This window comes from Sinocyclocheilus rhinocerous, unplaced genomic scaffold (genome assembly GCF_001515625.1).
Source record: "Sinocyclocheilus rhinocerous isolate Xijiao unplaced genomic scaffold, SAMN03320098_v1.1 scaffold557, whole genome shotgun sequence".
NCBI classification, from domain to species: domain Eukaryota; kingdom Metazoa; phylum Chordata; class Actinopteri; order Cypriniformes; family Cyprinidae; genus Sinocyclocheilus; species Sinocyclocheilus rhinocerous.
In genome coordinates, this window is record NW_015633548.1 from 1,270,160 (window position 1) to 1,284,582 (window position 14,423).

Sequence of the window (14,423 nt, forward strand, 5' to 3'; positions counted from 1 at the left end):
TTATTGATATAAAATATTTTGAAAAAGGTTATTTAGCAAAATTAATGCATGTCCATGTTTTCTAATAATCATTTAGTGTAGTGCAGTCAATAGTGTAGGTTACAACAACAGCAGTGTTTGTACTTGACACTAATTGACACAGTTTAGGTATAAGTTACAGATTCCCAAATAACTGTAACAGACAAATGTGGGAAAATTACATTAAAGTTTGAGAGAAATGAGTGCAAAAAAAAAAATCTAGTTATTCATGTCAAGGAAAGTGTTACAGCCATCGCTGGTCTCCCCAACATACCTGACGGGGCAAATGTTTTGCTGTCGTGAGTAAGAGTAAAAAAAAGGTTCAGACAGGAGGTCATCCAAAAGTTTAGTACACAGCCTGAGAGCAGAACTAGCAAGCTTGATCTAGTAATTTCCTAGATCTCAATGGGTGTCCAAAACTGAGATGAACATTGAGATGGAATTATAACTGTACAAATCCACTTTTACAGATCATTTGTAGCATGTAGTGCGTTTAAGATGACAAACTTCACTTGTCTGGTAGGGTCATTGGTTCCAGAGAAGCCCAATACCTGACATGCAGTAAATCATAGAGGTCTGGTCCACAGGGATTTATCAGACAGGACAGCGCTCGCTCTGTGTAACTTTTTCAGGAGGTGTGCGTGTGCGTCAGACGGCCTCACGGGACTGCTTGTGAGAATGTTAAGGGCTGGTCGCTGCCGGATTGATACAGAACGCAGCATGCCATCAAAGGTCCACTGAAATGGAACCATAAAAAATTTACCAACCCGCAATAAATTTTTCACTCCAAGAAAACTTGAAGTGGTCCGGTGAGTAACAGGGCAGGAAAAGAGGTTGAGACAGGGAGGCACTCGACATCCCAATGACTCACAGAGCACCAGACAAGTAAAGCAAAACCACACATGACCCAAACACTTAACCAGTGCCTTCAAAAGCATTTAGAAACAGTGCACAAACTTTTGTTGCATTTAACAGGAAGTTCTCTGTAACGCTAGTAATTTTTCATTTGTTAACAACAAAAGAACAAAATACGTCAGTGAGGTTAAATGCAATGTCAGACTATGATTAAACCTGCAGGAATTAAGCATTCCTGGTGTAGTTTTAGTCATGGGAATCTTGAATTACATGTATTCTGGTCTTATGTGTATAGTTTTAATTCATGCATTTAGGATCATTCACTTGCACAGGAGGGCTGAAATTTAAGACCAATTTATATGGGACTTTTTCAGGTCAAGTTGAAGAAATCAACTCACTGTGCCCGAAAAAGTCCCAAAAAATCTAGGTCCATAAACCACCATAATCCAAATAGGTGAAAGTATGCCAAAAAAGCAGCATGAAGATGTAAAAAGACAACCAAAAAGCAAAAGCGAGACAATAAACATAACTTTACTAGGTACTCAAGAAGGTCATGTTGTGGCCAAAATGTTTGCTGTTTTTTATCTTGTATTTGCTTTTTGGTTGATTTTTTCGGGACGGACAGTCAATTCAATCGCGCCATACGTTCACAGTGCCAATAGACTTTGTGTTGCAACATTTCCAAACACAGCAGTTGGCACTAGCATCATAGGAAGAATATTCATGACTGACGAAAAGCAAGAATTGGTGACCTTGCTAAACCTTTCTCAATGTCTGAGCACCTGTTTTCTGTAAATAGCACGGAACATCTGCACTTCACCCTGCACCATTATAATCCATCTACTTCTTCCTCTCTTCCTGGTCAAATCTCTGTCCCCAGGGAATTTGGAGTCCCATCACAATCCCATGGATCCTCTTCCATGGATTACTCCCATCCTGCGCAGTGGCTTTTGGGTGCCAGCGAGCCGCGGCTGTGGACACAGATGGGAGCATAGCCTTGTGATAGCTTCCATATGTCACAGTGCGCTACTGAGGGCGCTTTTTTTTTTTTTCCTTTTCACTTTTCTGTTTTTGCCCCATCTCTCTTCTTTCTCTCTGGTTTTCTCATCAAATGTTTTGTTCGATGAAGAATAGGTGAGCATACCCACAGACAAAAACAATCAGAGCAAAAGAATGGCCATTTAAAGGAACGGTTCACCCAAAAACTATATTAAAGTTATATGGGTTAAAGATTACTTAAGGCAGAATTTTCATTTTTGAGTGAATTATTCCTTTAATCATCCCAGTGGAGAAATACATCTTAGATTCGTTAGTTGACGTAAGCCCTTTATGAACCTATTACTATAAATTTTCTGGCTTTGCCATGGATGCTGAAAGCCAAGATATGATGATATGCCTTTAAGGTCTTGCAAACATGAATAATCTGTTTAGCATAACTTATCTGTCATAGACGTTAGGCTGTTAAAGTCACCCCTGGGGAGCAGTGACATGGATCAGTTTGGCTCTATGGTAAATAAGAACTGCGAGGAAGCAAAAAATATCCTTTTGACACCACGAGCCTGGGAGGTTCGCTCATCTGCGCTGACACATATGGTCAGTAATACACCCCCCCCGATTATAATCCTTGAAGTCAACCTCATTAACCAGACATCCGCATTGAACCCTGACTGAAAAGGGGCAGAAAGTTTGCCTTGTCAATCAACACCAACTGGCTGAAAAAATGCATGTAGAGAAAATGATCCAGGAGCCCCAGACTTGAGACCAGCTGCACTTTCTCATCACCTAAAAAGTCTGGCTCTAGGTCAGACTGAGACAAAGAAATGTTCTAAAAGTTGCAGGTATATAAATAACTTTGAAAAGTAGGAGTGTCAAGTTACATATTAACATGAATAAACATTAACTAAAAAAAAATGAACATTTAGATTATTGTTTAAAAACATCAATCAGTCATGCCTCCTTTTGATATTACAAATTAATTATATATAATTAAATTCTAATATTTAATGTTTCGTTAAAAAACAATTAAATTATTATCAATAAATCATGTACCCTTTAATAAATATTACCACAAAATAATTATGATTTATATTATTATTAAAACATAACACATAGGGTTTAGTTAACTAAAACTTAAACCAATAAATTTATTTTTGTTACTTTTTTTGTTACATTTTTGTTACTGCTGCCAAAGCAACATTTCTCAATTTTATTTAGATTAAGTTTATTTAGTTTAATTAACTTGATGCACTAAAAGAACAAAAACTAAAACTGAAATAAAATTAATAAAAACTATAGAAACATTTAAAAAAACAAAAACAAACAAAAAACATACAAAAAAATACTAAAAATGTATTTAAAAAAATATAAATATAATGAAAACTGAAAATATAAAAATAAAAACATTACACATATTAATAAATACTATAATAGTATCTTAATAATACTAAAATAACACTGGTAATACAATCAATAAATAATAATATTTCAATTGATTTTTTATTTATTATTAATCATGCCTATATTAACATTGTCTAAATTAATTATTTAAGATTTATACTACTGTTAAAAAATGCAATTGAAATGAATCATTAAAAGTGTTTTTTTTTTTTTTGTAATTTATTAACTATAAATTAACAATGGCCCTCAACTGTATATTAATGCAGAAATTTTACTGCCATCAGAGCAGGGTCTCAAGATGGGTTTTTTAAATTTGAACTACTTTTAGCATAGCATTTTATGGTACTTTTGTCACAAGACACTGAAAACAAAAAGACATTATTCATTTCAATTATCTGGCATGCAATTAATTCAATGAAACATTTTAATCAATTTACAGCCCAATTCAGAATCCATTGCAATACAGCTCTGGCCAAGAGGCACCTGATCCAAATCAAAGAACCCGTCCCCACAGACGGCACAACAGAGCAATGTTGACTTAAGTTCAATCCCAGTTATGCATGCTCACACTTACACCATGGCTGCCATTGTTTAGCCAGGAAAGTAATGTAAACTAATCCGCAGTAAAACAAACAGAGTGTGTCATGCTTTGCATGATTTAAAGCGCCACCTTTGAAATGTGGTTCATCCGAAAATCAGTTCTATAATAGCATTGCAATGTATACATACTGCATCTAAACCAGTAAAGCAGATCTAATGCGCTAACACATGCTCAGGCATGAAGACATTACCATCCAGTGCACGGAGGGTTTTTGACAGCGCGCTTTGTGCCCAAGCCCTGAGTCAGCTTCCCACGCAAGATCATCTGTAGGGAACATGCCACACTTTCAGGAACACGCTAGCAGCCTCCTGGAAGAAAACAACAAAGTGATGGCGGCTGAGGGGAGACCTGAGGCTAACGACCCCGTGCCTGATAAAGTGATTTATGATGCCCCACGAGGTGACAGAACCGAGAAGAACTTTGGTGAGCTTATATTGAGGCTGTGTTAAGGGACTTCACTCTCATAATATTCTTCCGATGTTTAGGAGGTATGTGCTAATATCATATACAGTACACTTGCTGTGCAACTGACAGCAGCAGAGGACTGCATAGCCAAACAATCCTGTGTCCTATCAACAGAGAGAAAAGCAGGGTGATGACAGGAAATTAAGAGCAGACATGAAATTAAACTAGATAGTAAAAAATGTGCCCACCACACAACTTCACTACATTTCAATGACTGCATTTTGTAACAAGAGATATACAAATTGTTCAATCTTCATGCTATATTTTTGAGATTTTTAAAAACCATAATAGTTCATGCAAAAAATCTGTTATCATTTACTTAACCTCATGCCAAATCCTGTATGACTTATGGAACATAAATGAGGTTGTTTTGAGAAAGTAAATGCTCTTGTGTAGGCACTTTATAGGGGATGATTTGAGGACTTGTCCACATTGATTGTCCATATGACAACAAAAAATATGCTCACATAACACTCACATAACCATGGCAGGCCAGGTGTCGGTGAAATTTTTCTGCTTTTACATCAAAAACCACATTAGAATATCATGGCCAGTTCCTTTTTTTTTTTTTTTTTTTTTGCCAAACACAATAAAACCAAAAACACTTGTAAACACATCATCAAAACTAAGCCACAACCTATGTTAGCCACAACAAAACAACCCAGCATTCCACCACTGATGTTGAATTCCTATGCATGAATAATATTTATAACATGCGGCTTTTGCTATTTATGTCTAGCGTATGATATATTTAAAGAAACAGTTCACCTAAAAATGAAAATTTGCTGAAAATGTATTCACCCTCAGGCCATCCAAGTTGTAGATGAGTTTGTTTCTTCATTGGAACAGATTTGCAGAAATTTAGCATTACATCACTTGCTCCTTCTGAATGGATGCAGTGAATGGGTGGTGTCAGAATGAGAGTTCAGACATCTGATAAAAAACATAATAATCCACAAGTAATTCACACGACTCCAGTCCATCAGTTGGCATCTTGTGAAGAGAAAAGCTGGCCATTATTAAGGTGTTTTAACTTTAAACCTTCTCTTCTGGCCAAAAATACAAGCTCATAACCCATACTTCCTTCAGTCAAAAAGTCAATTTCCTATTGTCCTCTCACATGAAAATCCACTGACATCTTTGTTTTGTACTATTTTTCTCCCATATTTTTTTCTATTTTTGTGCATATTTCTCCCTTGATTCAGATGAGACAACATTTTCACTGGAGAAAGCAATATTATGGATTAAGGAGTATTGTAGCTGGAAGCAAACTTACAGCGTTTACAGCAAACTTGCAGCTTTTCGACTAGAGTTGTGCTGTCATTTTCTCCAAATCTCTTCTGATGAAAAACAAACTCCTTTATATCTTGAATGGCTTGAGGGTGAATACATTTTTAGCAAATTGTAATTTTGTGAGTGAACTATTCTTTTAAGGTGTTGTCAAGCTAAAAACACTTATCTTAAACATGTTTCTCTTTAATTTTGTTGCGCTCTGTACAACTTTTTATGGACTTGTGTACTTTGCAACATTGACACTTTTATTGAACTGAACCTAATTAACACTAAACTTGCCTCCTGTAGAGCTGCTTTACAGCTGAAACTGAATTTGTTTCAAAACTGCTAAATTTGAACACTGATGAATTTTAGCACCATTACTGCTGTTATTTTCCAGTTTTTAATGTGAAGCTGCTTTGAAAGGATCTGTATTGTATAAAGTGCGATTTGTGAACATCAAATATGAAAATATGTCGATTTGGACAACCCTCGTCCAAATGAATTAAGGTCTAACTAGGGGGCAGTGGCGAGTATCCACAGACATACAGAGATGGTGCACACAACCACCTTCCTAGGTGGGCGCCCTGTCGTACTGCTGGACGTCTGCCTGCGCGACAGATGGCAGGCAAATGCGGAGGTACCCGCCCCGAGCGCTAACTTTGCTGGCTAGTGCTAGCCTGCGACAGTGCCCGCTATCTGTCTGCCTGTATCTCCAACGAAATACCCCCATTATCCTCAGAGCCATCATGAGATTAATAGGGGTATGTCAGAGAAACCGACGGGACAGCTGAGCCTCATTATCCAACATATGCTGTGATGTTTCAACAAAGCTTTGGTTTGTATCTGGTTATTGACACAAAACGCATTATGTGAATGAATGTTGAACCAGGCCTCACCTTTCAAGCCAGGACGAGGGCGTTTCAGATGAATGGCACGCAGCATGTTCACACCAATCAGATTTAAGCAATTAGTCATGTAAGAGGGATCAATGGTCAGGATGTCTTTAGATGAACTCCATTTGCCCTGCTCAGTCAGATTAAATGGGGCACTGTTAAATCAAACAGATTTAAGCAGAAATCCTCTCTCAAACCTACACAAAGATACATCTGAGATTTACTGCATCAAGTTCAGCCTACTAGAAATGGACACAAATTTTATACAAATATATTTATTTTCCTAAAAGTAAGCAAACCTTCCATTAAATTTTTCATTAGTTCTTCTGAGATTCTTCAACACTGGTTAATCGTTTAATAGTCAGCATTCTTCTGTTCAAAGAGGCTCATCAGAGAGAGATGAAGGCATTTTAATATAAGCTTGTGAGTGTGTTTCATACCCCCTGCTACCATGTCTAATCGGGTTGGGAGGAAACGATTTGATCTTCTGCAGGCATGGGGCATCTCAGAATCTAACAGACTGAATCACAAAGACCAGCGCTCACCAGCCAACCCTGGTTTTTCATGTAGACATACGAGGAGCTCCCCGTTGAGATCTGGAGCTTGTGGAGCAGCGTTTTGGGCTTCTCACTCTCTTGATCTTCTGAAACAGCCATCACATCTGTCTCCTATGTGATGTCTGCCAGGGTAAAAGGACAAAATGTCACATATCTTCAGGCTGTTTTGTCATAAATGAAGAAGGAAGAAAAGAGGAAGGTCAAGAAAAGAATTACACGAATCAAAGAAAACATTTCACTTAACATATATAGTAACATTTTTTGTTTTGAGTGGAAAAAAATTCTATAAACTAAAACTAAATTCTATAAACTAAAATAAACTAAATTCTATATGTGTATATATATATATATATATATATAAGGCACTGTATATAGGCACTGTATGTATATAATATCCACTCCATACATCATAATGGTCAAGCAAAAAACAAGTTTTTAACATCTTTGCAAATGTATTCAAAATAAAAAACATAAATGATTCTATTGCATTCAAGTATTCATACCCTTATCTGGGACAGTTGAAATTTAGCTCAGGAGCATTCATATTGCTTGTAGATGTTACTACACTTCAAGTGGAGTTAACCTGTGGCAAATTCAATTGAATGGGTATGATTTGGAAAGGCATACGTCTTAATAAAAAGTCAAACACTCGAAAATGCATATCAGAGCAAAAACCAAGCCCTGAGGTAAAAAAAAACTGCCTGTATAGCTCAGAAACAGGATTTCATCAAGCCTCACATCTGGGGAAGAGTTCAGAAAAAATTCTGCCGCATTGAAGGTTCACAGAAGTATGTACAATAGTCTCAGTTACCCTTAATGGAAGAAGTTTGAAACAACCAGGACTCTTCCTAGAGCTGGCCTCCTGGCCAAAATGAGCAATTGATGGAGAAGGACTTTGGTTAGAGTGGTGACCAAGAACATGATGGTCATTGAAGTTGAGCTCCATGATAATATGTGGAGATAGGAGAAACCTTCAGATGGACAAACATCACTGCAACACTCCACCGATCGCCGTGTGGCAAGACTCAATCCTCCCCTCAGTGAAGACACATGAAAACACATTTGGAATTTGCAAAAAAAGCACCTTAAGGACCCTCAGACTGTGAGAAACAAGATTCTCTGGTCTGATGAACCTCAATTCCAAGCATTATGTTTGAAGGAAACCAGGCACTGCTCATCACCTGCAGAGTACCATCCCAATAGTAAAGTGCACAGGGACTGAGGGACACATCAGAGTAGAATAAAGCTCAGTGCACCAAAATATAGAGTTAGCCTTAATAAAAACCCAGTCCAGAGCATTCAGAACCTCAGACTGGGCCGAAGGTTCACCTTCCAACAGGACAATGACCCTAAGCACACAGCAAGAGTGGCTTATAGACAACTCTGTGAATGTCCTTGAGTGGCCCAGCCACAGCCTGGGATTGAACCTAATCAAATATTTCTGGAGAAACCTGAAAATGTGCGTCTGCCCCCATCCCACCTGATAGAGCTTGAGAGGTGAAGAGGCGAGGAGAAGAATGGCAGATAATTGCCAAATGATGATGATCAAAGCTTGTCGCATTATACCCAAAAAGAGGCTATAAAGGTGATTCAACTAAGTACTGAGTTAAGGGTATGAATACTTATGCAATGCACTATATAGTATATATATATATATATATATATAGTTTGATAAAATTTCATTCATAAAAAATGGTGTATAATTGTCACAATTTTTATATATAGTTTGTTTAATTTTAATTTATATACTACACACATACTAATAATCACATGCATACATTCTTTAAATTCTTTAAAATTCAAATTTAAAATGTACATAAATTTAAGTACAACTGCCAGATAATCATATATAACGGTCAAATAACCTATTTAAAATTACTGTCAAATAGCCTATATAAAATGTATAATTTATATACATTCTGTTGTATAACCGTCACTTTGGATAACAGAAGTCATTTTGGATAAAAGCATATGCTCATGAGAATGAATATGTAAATGTTAATGTCCAACAGCTGACATATTTTAAGCAATAACAAGTTGACATTTCTACATAACATGAAATATTTAATTACATTATATATTGCACTGTTCTATACCTGAGTGACGTTAAAGAAATACCTCACCGCATGGCAATGTGACTCAATAAGGAAAAACATTTCAAAGGTGACATGAGCTTGACCTCGGTTGACTTTGATTTTCGAATCTGTCTTATACATTATGCTTGTGATCTTTGACACGTTCCATAGGTTTAATCAGCGTTTTGGCACTGGGCTGTAATACTGCACACCTCTCTGCAGCTGGTCACAAACGCCTGTGATTGAATGCCATGTGTTTTACACGTTCTTTAGATTCTGTTTGAAGTGATCACCCACATCACTGAGGCCTGGCCTCTTGCAGTTGGGGTGCTGATGGCTTTTGGCTCAAGTTCTAGTACCTGTGTGTGTTTACTCTCTCTGCTGGCCACAGACACCAGGAAGCACATTCACTCTGAGAGAGAGAGAGAGAGAGAGAGAGAGAGAGAGAGAGAGAGAGAGAGAGAGAGAGAGAGAGAGAGAGAGAGAGTCTGCTACATCTGCACCAGATGTACGGCTGCAACGGGCCAATCGTTAGGGTCAGATCGACGAGTGCTTTGAAGAAGGTGAAAATCCTGATTACCACTTGTTGGAAAAATCTCACATTTTATGTTCAGGTAAGTAACTGCTGGACATCACTAAGCTAACATGCCTAGACACTACAACAGCTTACCCAAAATCCTCCAATCCAGACAAAGGAGTGCTGTGGGTTCACAGAGCCAGCCATGTGTGGCTGCCTACTACATGTTTCCACAACTAATACAGTGAAAAGTGCACTAAAAACAAATCAAGAAGACACTGAAAAAGCAACACCACATTTTCTGGCCTACAGAAGGTAAATAGTGCTCTCATGTCTCAGTATGGCTACAGGGGAAAATTGAAATCTGTGGAGGTGTTAATTTTGCAGACTGTATCCTGAGCAGCACAAACTATGACACGTTTACTATAAATAGCTAGGTGTGCTGTTTTAGTTGAGGTTTCATTAAAATAAGTGGTATTCTCAAACTAATCAGCCGTAAATGCCTACATGAAAAGTGAATCACAGGGCATATTGAGCATATTTAAAAGAGATACACCATCAATTACACTAATTTAACCAGATTATGGAAAAATTATTGATGTGGAGTGCAGGTATACGCTTTAGGCTTTATTTAAAGCTAATAAAAGCCGAAACCCTTGCAAGTCATCTTGCAAGTAAGTAGTAATGACTCCAACAGCTGTCCCTCACACAGCATCAGCGTTCTTAAAGGAACAATTCACCTAAAAATGAAACTTTTGTCATCATTTACTTACCCTCATGTCACTCCGAATGACTTACTTTCTTCTGTGAAAGACAAAAGAAAAATAATGTTAGGAAACATGCAATATATAGACTAAAATTCAAACCTTTGTAGAGCTCTTTTGGTTGCATTTATTTGCCTAAAAATACAGTAAAAATTGTAATATTTTGAAATATTATAACAATTTAAAGAAATATTAAAACTTTCTGTCAACAACAACAACAAAACATCTTACTTACCCCAAACTTTTGAAGTGCATGTTTTAAATGAGCACCATAGCAAAATGCTTTGAGCTGTCATGGTCATGTTCTAGATAGGAACACAGGAACAACTAAATGAAACAAACAACTTTTGCTTAAGTTAACACATTTATCACTTTCTACATGTCTATACAGCTACAAACAAGCCTGTTCAGGGTAGACTGCTGCACATACAGTTTTACTGTGAAGGACTAATAACCTACTGCCACAATGAACTCTCACCTAATCTTTAAAAACCACACAATTACACTGAAGATGAAGCGTGTTGCCCTAAATTAGAAAATATGTAGGACGTTTTGTCTGTATTTTCACAGACCTGTCTATACATAGAATAAAGACGCAGTTGGGGACGTTTAGTCAACATTCGATAATGTGAGCCATAAATCAGTCATACACAGGATTATGAAGTGAAACCTATGGTGCAGACGGCTGGCCTGTAGCCAACATACAGTATGAACAAAGGTTGCCTCTCCAATTCTAACTAGAAACTTGTTCCCTGTAGTGTCCTGTCCAAATTTAATTTCAAATTCAAATGATTTTTCAGTTTTTCTTAATTTCTCTCTCTCTGCCTCCCTCCTCCTTTTTCTAATTTGCTGGCCACAGTTAGAAATCAGCCGACTGGGACACGGCAGTAATTGAAGTCTCCACAGTGACTGCCTACAGCACCGCTTTTAGTGATTCACGGGGGAGGTTTCCTGGGGGAAACTCAATAAGCTGCTCAGCGTTAGCTATAGTCATCATCAGACTTTTTCCACCGCACAATGTAGAACAACACTTGTTGATAACATCTCAAAAAAGCATCAGGAAGCATGACCTATGACAAACTGATAATACCAATACACAGGATTCAAGGAGCATAAGGGTAATTCATTCAAGTGCAGAGATGCTCATAGAACTTAAGTCTGATTAATAAAAGTCAGTGTTTGAATTGAGAGAAGGTGGATAAGTAGTATTATGCTGGTGATATGATCAGATGGCATGAAGTGACCTTCTCTATGCTTTTACTAGGATACTGGCATGACTGGATTCTAAACACTTATTTTTAAAAGTAGTATTTATTGCTTAACATGAAAAAAAAAATTATAATGAGGGAAAGATTACCTTTACCTTTTGTAATCAGAAGCAGTTTCTGAATGTATAATAAAAAAATAAAAATAAAAATAAAAGAATCAGAAACAAACAGCACAGCCAGAGTTGTACTGACTCCCAATTAATGACTCTTAAGAACTGCTTTTTTAGTGAATCAAACACATACAACTTACAGCTAAAGAGACCGACTTAAATCAGTAGTCACTAATTGGCTGTTAATAAGACAATGTGTAGTTAAAGATGCACATTATGAGTTCTTTCAGTAGTATTTTCTAAAAAATAAATGAATCTGAAAATTATTTGTTATTGTTATATTGTATATTTAAAGCTAATTATTGAATTATATGTATGCCACCTTAACAAAAACAGCAATAAAAAGTCATTAAAAAGATTAAAATATCCAGAACCGGAATTGTTATGAAGAATCTGAACAGTTAAATTTTTTTATTCAGTTATACATTACACGTTAGAGCTCTTACATAACTATAAGTCTCTTACAACACTATACATACCCACATTTCAGTCCGATGAACAACGTGAAGATACAGTAGAGCTCTTTCCACCAGTTCTCTTCAGCTTTGCCTTTGTTCTGTTTAAAACCTGTCAAGCAGTCTTCATTTTAGTTTTAAATGACTGAAAAAAGATGAAAATTCACAGTTCAAAAGGTCTTTTCCCTTTAAAAGCATTCTGGACGTTTATATTGCTTGTACTCTTGAAGGTTTTCAGATCCTGGGTAAGGTTAATGCACACATTTACAGTGGAGCAAAACAGATCTTTTCAGACCTTGAATATGTTTGACCTTAAAATGGAAGCATGATACATATTCTATATGACATCCAGACCGCTCTGAATCACATGTAGTTGTGACCATTCCCTGATTTGTGTGCAGCAAGGGTGCACCTGGAACTGCATACTGGGACTGTGACCGGCGCACAGTGAGCGTGTGATGAATGACTTTATGATCGTGCACATTTAACAACCTCCTGAATCAGGTAAAATCAAAACCCCATGAGTGGAAGCAGGTTTGTAATTCAGCAAGCTTCTAGAAACATCAACATGTTGAGCCTGGGTTAGAGAGCGAGGGCTTGATTATGTCGCAATTGGGCCCGTGTGAAAATTGTATTCCATTATTGCAGCTGTCAGAATATTGCACTTCTGAATTTATCATATTCCGGGTTCTGTGCAATATCTTTCACTCGAAACTGGGAACAAAAAACAGCATTTAGCCTTAAAAACACACCATATCTTACCCGTGTGGTCTGTGTGACGCAGTCCTCACTCTATAATCAACGCCTGGAAGGAAGCAGATGACATGATTGCCTGTTGAGGAGCTGATGTTACTAATTAAAACAGGAAAAGTGATGACTCCTCTCATCCTCACTGAGTTATCATGCTTGCTGTTGGCTTTGGCCTTGACGTAGCCCCTCGCTTCTTCCTCCTGATAAGTGCAAGAAAGAGGCTTTAGGAGAAAAAAGGAAGGAAGGCCAGAGACACTATCACCTCGGTTGTTGTGGTTTTAGCTCATGATGCAATTTTGAATATAAAAAACAACAAAGATGCTTTGGATTGGAACAACAAAAACAACTATGCAGGATGTTTTGAATTTTTTTAAATGGGTAGTTCACCCAAAATGTATTTACCCTCATGTCGTCCTAAACCTGTATGACTTACTTTCCTCTGTGGATCACAATATAAGTTATTCTGAAGAACAACATTGGACCCCACTGGCATTTTTTAAAATATCTAAAAAGAACGTAGATATTTTTGCCTCTTTAAATGAAAATATGCTTCAGGAATAAGGTTTCTTTTCCCAGAGCAGCAAGGATGAATTTACAGGCCAAATGCATATCACTCTTCAGCTGTTTAAGAGTTTTCCCGTGGTCTACATAATCTTTAATGAATCAGAGTGTATTTACACAAAAAGGTCAGAGATATTCCTCTAAGCACTCCAGAGCTGGACCAGGAGGCTTGACATTAATCCTGAGGGTAATGTGGGCCTTCCTGTGGCTAATGAAATCTGAAGCCAGAAAATGGCCGCACCTAATGACACTCCCTGACAGTTTTTGAATTAAACAGCCATGGCTGCTGGGATCAGTCTAAATAGCACACAGATGGCCAACACTATTTTTCTCTTCTTTTCTACCCCTAAGCACTTGCATATGGGATCTAATTTACTATCTCAGGAACACTGCTCTCAAAAAAGCTATTCTGGATATAGTGCTTTTTGCCCGTTTGTTTCACTTGGGTTCTGAAATATTTATTGCTAAAAGAAACCACCACAGGTTCACAAATTATTACTGATCAAAATGAAAGGGATAATTCACACAAAAAAAACAGAAGAAAACTCTGCCATTATGTAATCACCCTGATGTTGTCCCTGTATGACTTCTGTGGAACGGGGGGAAAAACATTTGAGAGCTTTTTGTCCATTTAATGGAAGTTAATTGGCTCCAATGTTGCTTGGCTCTCAACATTCTTTGAAATTCTTTAGAATATTCATTTTTGGGTGGACTATCCCTGTAAGCTACCATTCATATATTGCATCACATCATTATGAATAGGAATTTACTAATTTCTTTGACTGCACTGGAAATAACTGCTAGTTTTTTATATCATTATTTGCAAAAAAATAAAAATGGGAGACCTAAATGGGAGACTCGG